General features: G+C 36.6%; 1 protein-coding gene across 1 annotated transcript in view; it reads right to left on the minus strand.

Moving 5' to 3' along the window:
• Positions 1 to 1,918, minus strand: part of GAS2 (growth arrest specific 2) — a 259,404-nt gene extending 257,486 nt beyond the window's left edge. The window contains exon 1 of the mRNA XM_081062994.1: positions 1,747 to 1,918. The gene's annotated coding sequence lies outside the window, so the exon portion shown is untranslated. The remainder of the gene's footprint in view (positions 1 to 1,746) is intronic.
• Between the last annotated feature and the right edge of the window lie 11,366 nt (positions 1,919 to 13,284).

Genomic DNA, 13,284 nt, shown 5'->3' on the forward strand with positions numbered 1-13,284 from the left:
CCTCAGCATGTGATTTTTTATTTCTGTATTATGTCCAGAACTTTCACTTTTTTACTTAAAGGAAGCACTCTTTGGCATATCTGAATTGCCAGCCCCACTATTCTTGCACTTTGGGGGCCATTCTGAAGTAAAATAAGGGTGACTTGAATACTAGCTCTGCAATTCTGCGAGGGTGGATCTATTAACCAAGATGGCTAAGTGAGGAAAGGGTGGGGAGCCAGGAGAATATGCAGCACAGAGGGAGATTCACATCCTGGGCAGGACTATGTGAGATTTCATCACGTTAATCAGAACAATTCACAATTTAAATCTTATAAATTGTTTATTTCTGGAATTTTCCATTTAATGTTTTCAGACCAAGATTGAGCTCCGGAAACTGACACCTGGAACACAGAAGCTGAGGATAAGGTGGAACTATTATACAACTTTAGCAGCTTCATCTGGTTCAACCTAATAAACTTAGGACTTATTTTTCAGGAATTTTGCCCTTATTAATAGTTTTGTGTGAAATATTCTTTTCCAAGCTCTTTTAATAATTGACTCTTTCTTATCCTTGAGTTATTAGCTCAAATTTCACTTTTTTACTGAGGCCTTTCTAGACCATCCAATGTAAAAGCACCAAACCTCACCCTAGTAAAATTCATACTTCATACTGTTTACTTCTTTATATTCACTAGTGTCTGAACGGCTAACTTGTTTGAATTAAAACTTGCCCTCCCCAAAATGAAAGCACTTAGTAACTGCTATGTAGTAGCTATACAATAAACATTGAATACATAGATGAGCTAACAAATTAATGCTTACGTTTTTGTTGCCGAAAAAGATCATATGAAAACTCTTTGGGACACATTCTAATATTTTATGGCTTAAAATGAGTTTTTAAAACTTTTCTTCAATAACAGGAGCAGGTAAAAAGTTGAAAGTCCCCAGGCCATTAAGATAAAGAGGCAGTAAAATAGAACTGTGAGGAGAGGTGTCAGAAAGAGAAAGGAAGAGAACCAAAGTAGATGTTGTGGGAGATAACGCTCCATGGGCCCTTCTTATTTTTGTACTATTTTCAAGCAAAGGCACTCGCCTCCTTAGCTCCATATTTTCTTTTCAAGGATGTTTCTATAGTAAACGGCCTTGGAAGATACAGATAGTGTCTCCTTGCAAAGTAATCAGCAGGTTTAATAGCTGTCTACTATACTAAAAGTAATGTCTCCTTCCAAGGCAAAGGTCACAGAAAATCTGACGCTCAGTCAGAATATCTGGGTTTGAAATCTCATTCTGCCACTTATTTGTAAGGTGTTTTACTCAATTTGAGTTTCAGATTTCTGATTTTGTAAAATGGCTTTCACAAAATATGCCAGAAGAGCAGGTCTGATAAATAAATATAAGGATATAATGACTTCCGCCATGATAGGTACATCTTGTGTGTTCAACGCCCATCTCTTTCTTTTCTTTACTTCTCCGTCCATCTCTGCATTCTATCCTGCATTCCTCAAACTGTCTTTAGGAAATAAAAATGCTCCCATTTCCTTGGAATGTCTCAAGGCACCACAAATTGTAAAGAAACTGTTATTCATGGAACTCAATCAAATAAGCCTAAACCGTTCTGGACAAAAAAAAAAAACAACAACACAAAACATAAACACAACGAAGACATCATAGAGGTCTAAGTAATTATATTCAAACTCATCTATCACAAGGTCTGTCTTTCACCCAGATAGTTTCTCTGCCTCATCAGATATGTGGGACACTCACCCAATCGAGAGAGAAGAGGAAATGTGTCAGTGCGAAATAAGTTCCGCTGCAAATAACAGAAAACCGGAGGGACAGTGGCTTTAAAAAATAAAGGATTTATTTGGCTCATGCAAAGCAAAGCCAAGGACAGTGAGTTTAAGTGTAATGACACCATCAGAGATCTTTCAAATCTACCATACTTAGCATGCAAACTTTTCAACCTCAAGCTTGTTTCTTCTTAGTAACATCAGATGAATCACATGAACAACACCTACTTAACTCTTGGGTAATTCTTGAACTCTCCCTTCAAAGTTCTTTAAATTTTCCTTAACAGAACTTACTGATCAAATATCTCATGTCCTAGTGGTATTTAGCCTCTGAGGAATTCTACCCAGATGAGGTGCATTTTAGTCCCAGAACCCTAAAAGTTGCAACCAGCCTTTTGCATATTTTATTTTTCTATCAGCACCTTACCATCTCATGAGTGATACTTCTCATACACTACTATGAGGCAAGGATCAGGCACCAAGCTCTTTCTTGTTCACTTGATCTTCTCAGTAAAATGCTCATTAGATTCTTTTACTCCACTGACTAATATGTTTATTGTGTTGAAATTCAAACAGATTATTGCAACTGATCTCATCTTGAGTCACAACCCTTTTTATTTCCCAGAAAAACCAAGAACAGTTTGCCCTATTTAAGAAAAACAGTTATAATGGATGGAATGACATGTGACTCTGTCCCCTTGGTACAGACACCACTAGGTGGGGATATGTCAGTCCAAAAAGTTGGGGCCACTGGAGGGGAGCAGGCAAGAGGAAGAAGTATAGTGAGAGTATCTCCCTCATCTCAGAATTAGGCAACTGCGTACATATCAAAAAGACGTATTTCTTTTTCAGAAAACAAGACGGCTGTTCCTAAGCAGCCCAGGGTAGCTGCATCAGCTTCCCACAGAATCAAAAATCTAAATCTTTCCATCTTTTTCTGACACCATCATAATTTATTCTCTTGCCTAATAGTTACAAGATGGCTACTAGTTCTCTTGGCCTCCACTTAGGAAGACTGAGAAGGAGCTACCTTTCCAGAAATCCTCAGCCAATTTCCACCTATATCTCTTTGGTGATAAGTGTCACATGGCCACCTCTAGTTGCAAAATTATCTGGGGAATAGAATATTTTTGTAGCAAAATTTGGCTTTTGGTAATAACGAAGAAGGTGAGAAATGGATATTGGGTAGATAACTGTAACATCTGCCATGTGATAAACTGGGAATTAGAGATTTTGCTAGCTTTGATAAATTACATTTGCTTCCCTTTATTAGCTATTGTCATATTTTGAATTATTTTTCTATTGAATCCAATGAATGGACTTTAAGTTCGTTTCAAGTTTTAAAGTTGAGACGAAAGTCCTGCATTTCTTCTGTTGTACTCATCATTTTCCTCATAGCCTGAACTCCTCCATTCCTCACCACTGGGTCTCATGCCATCATGTCCAAAGTCTTCAGTCACAACCCATTAAAATCCATAGCAATCAAATGGTTAAAACCAGAGTTCCTAGAAAATTCACCTGTAGGTGATTAGCTAAAGCAATCTGAAAAAGTAAGATATTTCACTGCCTGCCATATAACATTTCTGCAGGCCCAGCCCCTGTAAAAATAAAATATCTTTAATGGAAGCCAACTCATTACCCCATAAAATTACTACAACACATGTGCTTGAAAATGTAAGACAGATATTCTTAACTTGGCATTCCACAGTAAACCACACAGAAATGTTCTCCAAGAAATGATTTCATTTTGTTGGTTTTATATTTAAAGTCACATTTTTGGCAGGCAATCCCTGAGACAAAATTTTGAGAACTAACTGGTCTATGGGATAGAACTCAGGCTTTTGGTTGCTCACTTGTTTGAATAGTTTACCTGTACTGTGTACCTGACACATTGATCTGGGAACTTGGTTCCATGCTTTTTAGCTGTAGACCTCCTCTTGGCAGTTTTCCTCCTACGCTTCATACTCAGTATAGTTTATTACTTTAGCACACGTATGTGGAGTTATAAAAGAGTCTGGATCGGAGTTGCCATTCTGGCACTTAATAGCAGTACGACATTGGACAAATTACATAACCCCCCTTTGCCTCAGTTTACTCATATATAAAGTATCACAATAACATCTACTTCATAAAACTGTTATGAGGATTGAATGAGTTAATATATTAAAGTTTTTTAGAATAGTGCCTAGCACGTAGTGTTATGTAAGTGGTAGCTATTATTATTACCATCCAGCTGGATAACAGGACATGACCTAAATCAGCCAGCAAAATGACTCCCCAAAGTAAGCCTTTCAAAACGAGAATAAAAGTGCTCTGTAGAAATATGTGCAGAAAGGGAGAGATATTGGTAGAATAAGGGACTCGGGAAGCTGAGTGATCATGGAAAGCTGCCAGGGATTCAAATTCATTATTTCCTCTAGATGCTTAGGGATTATAAAACTTTAGAGAATAGAAGAACTTCAGAATTTTTCTTATACAGTTCCTTCATTTTACAAAGGAACAAAAAAACAGATATGTGAGTTAATACATAATTAATTACATAAGTAATTAATTATATAAGTAATTAGCTTAATACATAATTAATACATAAGTAATTAGTAGAGTGCTAGTGCGATACAGCAAATTTTCTGAGCCCTGATACAGTGAACTTTTCTCTACATCAAGGCAAGAAAGTGTTTTCATTCCCACTCAGGTGAGAATGAGAAAAGAACGAGAAAAGTGATGTGACAGGTTATAAATCCCAAAGACATGTGCTTACAAAAGGTCTGTTCCAACTTGGGAATATTTACATCTCAAAGTTTTAGAAGTTTTTATGCTTGGATCTCTATAGCCATTTAATCAGCCAATTCTTTATCTCCATTTTTTACAGTGAAAGGTGAAACATTTTAAAAATAATGTATGTGCAGCTTGAAATCTTCAAGATAGGCAAAAAATGTCAGTTAGGTTCTACCTTTTGGAGGCAAAACTGACAATTTCACCTTGTTCTTTCCTGTTATCATCTTTGCTCCTGGAGTGCAGCTACTGATTTCAGAAGAATTTCCAACATTATGATATACATTTGTATAGTATTTTCATTTCCCAAAGTGCCTTCATCATCGACTTAACTCTCCTAGCAATGCTGCATCAGCAACAGCAGCATTCCTACTTCACCAACGAGGAAGTCAAGACTTAGAGGGGATTCAGTGACTCTCTTTCAAGATCACATAATGAGTGAAGAGGAAGTCTGATTTTGTAAAAAGAAGGATTTCTGAGTCAGTTTCATTTCCCTCTTTCATTCAGTTATTCTACCAATATCAATTAGTGCTTCTTATGTGTACGGGCGATACAGTGGTTAAAAAATAGTCACTCAAGGTTCTTGCTTTTACGAAGCTTACCACACATTTATGTCAATTAAGTTTCATTCTAACACACAGTAAAACTATTCATTGTCATCAGTGACTTTACAAACCAGGCAAAAAAGCAAAATATACCTAAGAGACCAAGTATAGAGAAATAGAAGTATTTGTAAGATAACAATATACAGCAAATTATAAATGGGCTAAGGTGAATGAAGTAATGACCAGATGATCAGAATGGTGGGAATAACTGAAAAAAAAAAAAAAAAAAAAAAACACCTGGAGAAAGAAAGCCAACTGCACTGCATCTCGTCCAGCCCACATGTTACAGTCACTCCACATACCCTAGCCCCGGCCACATAAGACCCCTTTCATTTCTTAGCACACCCTCTGCAATTTTATCCCCTCTTGCTACTGTTCCTGTTCCCTATATACTTCCCTCATTATTTCTTTTTAAATAAGTGATTTACTTTTAATTTTATTCATTTTTCAAGGCTTACTTCAAAGGATCTCAAGACTGGTAGAATTACTATTGTTTCAGAATCTTTCCCCCCATAACTGGGGCCCTCTGAGAACATAGGAGTCTGTAGAAAATAAAAAGAAAGTCCGTGTATAGTTCCTTGGCAAATTTTTTCATCCCTATAAAGTCAAGAGACTATAAGAGAGAGTGATGTGATGTCTCAAGCTTTTTCACAAATTCAACACATTTTGTATTGAGCACCAACTGTTCTATTTTTCTAAATAAAGATACATTACTGAATAAGACAGTGTCCATCTTCTTGTGAAGCTTTAATTATGGTGATGAAGAGAAAAAATAATAACATGCATAACAACATAAATATATAACCTAAAATTGTGGTGAGTGTAAACGATTAAAAACATAATGGGATTGTGTTTGAAGGGCGTGTGAACATTTTGGTTGAAACCTCAGCACCTACACCATCTTATCTTGACAAATAGCAACAATGTGTAGTTTCATGAATGGACCTCAGCTCAAAGGGTGAGGACTCATTATTATGAATGATCCCATCCACTTTATTAATGATTGATTCAAGCATAATCGTGTGACACAGTTCCAGCCAATGAATGCAAAACAAGTTTGCTGCAGGCATCTGAGAAAGTTACTTTTCTCATTTTAAGAAATAATCATAAGGAATCAGTAGTTTTATGGCATTAACAAGGAACATATAGCCCAGATTTTCCCTGGAACCATTTTTACAAACATGAAATAAACCAGCCTTAGGAGGTGGAGTGCAGAAAAGGAAAGGACTTGTTGAGGTACTAAACCAATCATCTGAAACCCAATCTCAGGACTTTTCTTTTATGTAATCTAATGTTTCTATTGAAGTGTAAAGTCGATTTGAACGACATTCTTTTTTTTTTTACTTGTACCTGGAAGCAAATGACACAAAGGTTGGATTATCAGGTAAGACCTGTGAAAATGTGGCATCTGAACTGAAACTTAAATCATGAGAAGGAGCCAATGGACCAAAGATCTGGAGGATTTGGAAACAGCCAAGATAAAGACCCTAACAAGGAAAGGAATGGCTGTCATATTTTTGAGGAAGCAGTGTAGTCAGAGAAGAGTGAAAGAAGGGGAAAGTGGGGTGAGAACCGATTGAAAGGTAGACAAGAGTAAGGTCATCTCAAGTTTTGGAGGCCACAGTAAGGGTTTTATTCAAGATTTACACAGAATCACAATATCCCTTCTTGGAAAAGTAGAGCAAGAATAGAATTTTTCGATACTCATTCTGTCTGAAGTTATAGATTTTTTCATGATATACATGGCAAAGAGCACCTCACCCCCATGCCTTTCTGGAGCTAAGACCCACATAACGATTTTGAAGATCCTAAATCATCCAGTTCTGACAGAGTACTGAGGTATATGCATCCCTGGGTTTATAAATTCCTATAGGCAAAGATATGGAAAGATAAGCTGTGATTTTTAAAGAATTTGTTTCAAGAAAAATAGAGTGGAAAAACATGAAGTCAATATCCAGATTTCTGAGCAGACAAACAATTCTACCCTAAGATAATTTTCAAATATCCAGAGATGAATGGAGAATGAGAGGGTGAAACTGTCATTGTTTACATATTGTTTGTTTAATCATTAGGAAATTGCCTGAAAATCCATAGCATATAGTAAAAATAATTGTTCCTTACTTTATTTCAACAGTGTAACACTTATTTTCACTTATTCTGTTTCAAACCTAGCATTTTAGTTATTGATGTATGAGTCTGTGTTTCTCAATAGATTTTAAGTTCCTGAAGAAGAGAGACAACTTTAAATCTTTTGTATTCTCTCATCATCTGACAATTCTATCAATATAACACAAGCTCAGTATATTTTTAATAAACTAATGGCTCCTTAATGGCTATTTAACACTGACAAAGGTACTAAGATGTGATTTTTCAATAATTATATCATACAGACTGCACACGACATAAATTAATTACAGCAGTTTGTGACAAAGTTTTATACAGAGGAAGGCTTCTCTTTTGGTTTTTGAATAATTGTAGCTTTGTTACCTATCATGGAAATTTGACTGCTTAGCTTCTGAGCCAATAGTTCCTTTATTCATTTCATAGAAGTAACGGCTGTATGTATGTCCTTCTTTTGTATTCCTGGAGCAATCTGGTTTATGTAACTCAGCTTACATGTCTCAGTCCTATCCTGGTCAATGCTTGTTGGACTGACTAAGAACCAGTTGGTGACATCCAACTTCTCCTCACCTCCAAGCTCTTACCAGGAAGTTAATCAATAAAATAATGTCTGCCATGTATCTTTGATACAATAAAAAATATATATATATATGCATGCTGTTGATAATGTAAAGTAGCATATATTATGTTATGAGCATGTGCACATATTTCATTTTACTTCATCCTTAAGACATTTCCCTTTAAACTGAGACCTCCTTCCTTCCCTCATTCTTCTCCATTTCCATCTCCAGCCTGAGGGAATGGAAACAGAAACTCAGAATGACAACTGAAGGACTCTGAGAATAAATACTTTTAAAAACTACTCACTTATGTTGAATATAGTCACTAAGTCTAAGAATTCCTGAGAGCATTGAAATTATTTATTTAGGGTAGTCTCTAGCCTCCACTATCATGGTCAGCATGTGCCATGTGCCCAATATAAAGCCAATTACATTTAAGGAAAAAGAATCATTCCTTTAGGACGATTTTCAACAGTAAGGCTACAAGTATAAGAAAAACATAGTTTGCTTTCCTGCCGAATCAAAACTTTGCTTGCTCAGGTGTTTCTTTTCCGCAACTTTTCTACTTAGACAAGATTTTGCTGGGGAAAAAAAATAACTCGTTAATTAAAATCAGGTTCTCCTGCAGACTACTATTTTCAGTTTCTTTTGTTTCTTCATTCATAGCTCTGAAGTCAGATGAATTTTTTAATTCAAAATGGAATACATTACCATGTTTATTCATAGACATTTTAACAAGCAAACTTGATTCATCTTCAAGCTTTTGATAGAAAATGTTCTTGCAGCTGCTGAGTGATCTTGGGCGAATGAGACTAGCTCCCACAATTAATTTCTGAAGCTTTATACCTGTCAAAGTGCAACTGCACATAACTTAACGTCTGGAGGAATGTCAGTATCCAGGCTCTCATTATCTGCCAGGAAGCAATCTCCGTCCCTCTCCTCAGTTCCAAATAAAATAGAAATGAAAAATTCTGGATCTGCTTCTGAATGTACCCCATTTTCAGAGATAAAATTACTAAGGTCTCCATTGGCTCCATAATGGATATGTTTTAAAGTGTGTGTGTACTTTTATTTAAAATACTGGTGTACCCTTACAAAATCCTGTGAAAGTGCAGGTTTAGATTTTTGTCATTACTGGCTTATTTGCATTTAATAAGGTACCACAACAAAAAGATATTTATCTGTTTCAAGCCAATGAAGATATAAAGCTGCTGCCACTTTTCCTGATTCATTATGTACTTGCTGTTACACAACAATAAGTGAATTCACCGTCTAAGGTCTGTACTTCAATGTTTATAGGCAGTTCACTAGCAAACAGAGATGAATTCATGATTCATATGAAACTTGTAGGTTTGGATCTTATGTTGAAACTGTGTCTAGAATTCCTTTTTAAAATTGAGCCAATCCTTCTGCGAAAATTATCTGTGATCTAAATGACGAAAATGGTATATTGTTGTTAGTGTAGTTTTTTTGTTTGAAAGATGTCCTTGGGTTCCTAAGTAATATGAAAGCAGCCAAAGTCACAATCACTCATGGGTGAGATTCTTTAGCTCTAAAGCCAGTCCAAAGGCAAGGGATTACACAGTTGAAGTATTCTCATTACAAGTAACTCTCTGTTAAATTGGCCATTGGACATTTCCTCATATTCTTTTTTTTTTTTTATTTAAGAAAGCTGTCCAGAGAGGTTGACATTGTTGTATCAGGTTTTACATCAGGCAAGCTACATTCTTTGGCTCCCCTGCATCTCAGTGCTTCACCATTGTTAGCTACTTGGCTGTCTTTGAGTTCTGGCTCCCAGATTTGTTGTTTCTAAAGCGATTTTCCCTCAGATCTTCTCCTTACCATTCTTGTACTCTTGTGAAAGGCTGGCCTTCTCCCACGCCCCAGGATCAGCTATATTCCACTGGTTTAGGCCAGTGGGAGGCACTAGTGGAAGACTGGAGGGTGAGAGAAAGAGAGAAGCCAAGAGAGCCTTAACTATATGCGTGAATAGTAGGTAATACCATAATATTTTATCTTCCACCCATGAGTATGATGACTAGAATCAAGATTTAACTTTTACTTTCAGGATGGAGAACCTCAGTGCTTAAAGGGGCTGGTGAGGTCACATAAATGAAGAAAGCAAGCCCAGTGGGCACTGATGAGAGCACTCACCCCGTCCAAAGAGGACAGGCTACCACACAGCTCCAGACAACTACTGCCATGTGGAAAAAGCTGGCTTATGTGGCCCATTCCAGAATTGCATGAGAAATTCTCTTATTTTTAAGAGGTAGAGACCATTTAATTTTTTGTTTTCTATCTTTTATGGGCCAAACACAATCTAACTGTGGGACAAACCTGACAAAATGTTTGTGATCCTGGCTTTAGAACTACAGCAGTTCCCCTGGGGAGGGAACGTGTTTAAATATTCACAGTGGAGTGCAGGGTTAAAGCAACTATCTGGGTAGCTCCTTTTCTCTTCTGCCTCCCCCTCAAAGAGCTGATTATTTCAAATCAACATTTTACCTCAGCACAGTTGCTTAAATATGCCACTTCACTTGGTGTATTTAAACACAGGCCAATGATCCTAAACACAAGCATGATCCTGCAGAGTTGGTGGGAGTTAAAAGGGCAGCACTTGATAAAGAACATAAAACCGAGTTGCTAAAAAGCAAACAAACCCTGTTGTACGTACACGGCATACCTTCAGTTATTATCTACAAATAAACCCTGGTAATGAGGTTTGGGGTTCCTCTCTGTTGCATGTTGATGATGAATTCTCTGTGGAACTGATGCCAACCCATTAAGCATGCTTGGTCCTGCCGCCGCAGCTGTTAATTTGACAGGACACTGTCACATTAAGTAGAACAAACATGTTTTCGCCCAGTCGGCCATCCAGAACCGACATGGCTGTTACTCTAACAACTGGATATTGATTGGAATCACTCACCCCTTCCGACCCTCCACTGGGAGGTGGAAACCAAGCTCAAGCTGATTGAGGATTTGCTTCCTTGCCACACGTGGGTAGCATGTTAAGGATAGCCATAAATTTTAAGCTGTTTAGCCCTTTGTCATGTCCATTCTTCAGACACTGTCTAGTTCTCATTTTCATCGGTGTGACAATAGACTCTGAATAAATCATTGTGTTTATTAATTTTATGAATCTACACTTCAATCTAGGAGGGTTGTTATCTTTAGCATGTACAGTTTTATAAATGTAAAACATCTGTGTAACTGAGAGACACCCATTTTCCAGATACAATCATGAAGTTGTATCTAAGGCAAAATCAGTAGAATAGAATTGATACTTAACTCATTTTTGATTTTTGGTTATTTAAAACCTACTTACTACTATACATACCTAATATTTAGCAGAGTTGGCTTTTCACCCAGTAATTGATTTATCATCGATAAAATTTAACCTATACACTTGCTGGGATCTCATTTACCTGTGCCTCTGTTTCAACCTCAGCTTATTTTGTGCTCTGCTCTTTGCATTAAATTCCATGTTCATCATGGAATCTTCTGGATAAAAAGTATTTTACAGAACATTTAGTCAAATTGTTTCTCAGTGTCCTTTGTCTGCTCTGGAACATTCCTAAGTGGGAATTTGATATTTGCTTGAATGCCTCATTAAACTCCTTACCACCCTAGAGAATTGTATTACAGAGTTATTGTTTGACTTGGCAAAAATATGTTGGCATAAAGCTTCTACTCATGGGTCATAGATCCTCTGGTCATATAGTATAGGTCAAACTCCTTTTCTATATATAATTCATTAAAATATTTGAAAATAGTTGTGGTGTTCTCCTGTCTTCACCACGCTACATACAAGTTTTTTCAACTGTTTATCTTATAGCAGGGATCTGCAAACTATGGTCTGAGGGCCACATCTAGTCTGCCACTTATTCATTTCATGAACTTTTATTAGAACATGTCCATTCATTTACATAATGTCTGTGGCTTCTTTCATGCTACCATGGCAGAACTGAGTGGTCGTGATAGAGATGTTATGAACCACAAAGTCTAAAATATTTAATTATCTGGATATATATATATATATATATATATATATATATATATATACAGAGGATGCCCAAAAAATGTATACACATTTTAAGAAAGGAAAAAAAAAACTATTAATTGTAAAACTCAATAAATATATACTGAAAACAAAAGATAAATAGAAGTCACATTTGACTTCTGCAATTACAAGAGGTGTTCAAAGTGGTTACCATCAGCATCCAGACACTTCTGATTACGGTGAACTACTGCTTGAGCATAGATAACATCTCTTGACAAGTGTGTACGCTTTTTTTGGGGGGGCACCCCTGGTATACATATGAAGTTTGCTGACCCCTGTCCTACACCGTGGCATGCCAAGCCCTTTATCATCTTTATTCTTTCCCAGATGCCTTTCCGTTTTCTACTATCCAAGACTGGGACACCCCCAAATTGAGAAGCTTGTATCACTGTTCCTGGATACTCTTTTGATTAAATCAGACAGAAATCCATGGGCTTACAAAAAATTCTCCATCTTAAAGCTCAAAGAAACCCTGAGTTAAACCACTGAGATTAGCCTCATTTGTGGTAAGAAAATATACATTTGTCTCCAAATTATTCTTATTTTAATGTTTCACTGCTGCTTGAAAATATGCTTTTGAGTACCTGCTCTTGCACAGCATTCTCCTAGACACTGTATGAAATGCTAAATAATACAGAGGTCTTTCCCAAAAGAGCTCACATCTGGCTGTATGGAGGAAATATTTATGAACTAACTTATTTAGTTTCTTTATTGCCCTTCACTAAAATATCTCCCTTCAGATCCCAAAAGACAGAATGATTTGTCTGCCTGTTGTGCTATATTTCCCCAGCATCTTGAACAGTGACTGGTACGTAGTAGATACTTCGGACATGCTGATCTCTGAGGGTCCTAATTAGAAGAGGAAGACAAAATGTCAAAATTTAACTGAAGATTAAATGATGTGACAAAGGCTATATGAAAAATAGGAACTCTGGGTAGAGGTAGAGCAGCCTCGTCTGGACATAGAGCTAGACGGAAACTTTGTTATGGAATCTAACTTCTCTAAATGTGTAACTCCTGTAACAGTTTTCAGATTGGCATTCCTCACCTACATCAGAATTTTTGAGTTCACTTCTTAAAAACAAGAGATGCCTGATGCCCACAATTGAATCAGCATCTCTGGATGTCAAGCCCAGAAATATGCTTTTTTTTTTTTTTTTTTTCAAGCAATACAAATGAATCTCTCTTGAATTCTAAAATTTGGAAACTACCTCTTTCAACAGAAGGTGATATAACCTCTATGTGAATATCTCTAGTGATGAAGAAATTACACTACCACAGGCCAGCTACTATTTTTGTTAGCTTTAGTTGTTGGGGGGGAGAGATAGATATAGATAGATATAGATATAGATATAGATATAGATATAGATATAGATATAGATATAGATATA

Source organism: Rhinolophus hipposideros (assembly GCF_964194185.1).
Source record: "Rhinolophus hipposideros genome assembly, chromosome: 10".
Taxonomy (NCBI): Eukaryota; Metazoa; Chordata; class Mammalia; order Chiroptera; family Rhinolophidae; genus Rhinolophus; species Rhinolophus hipposideros.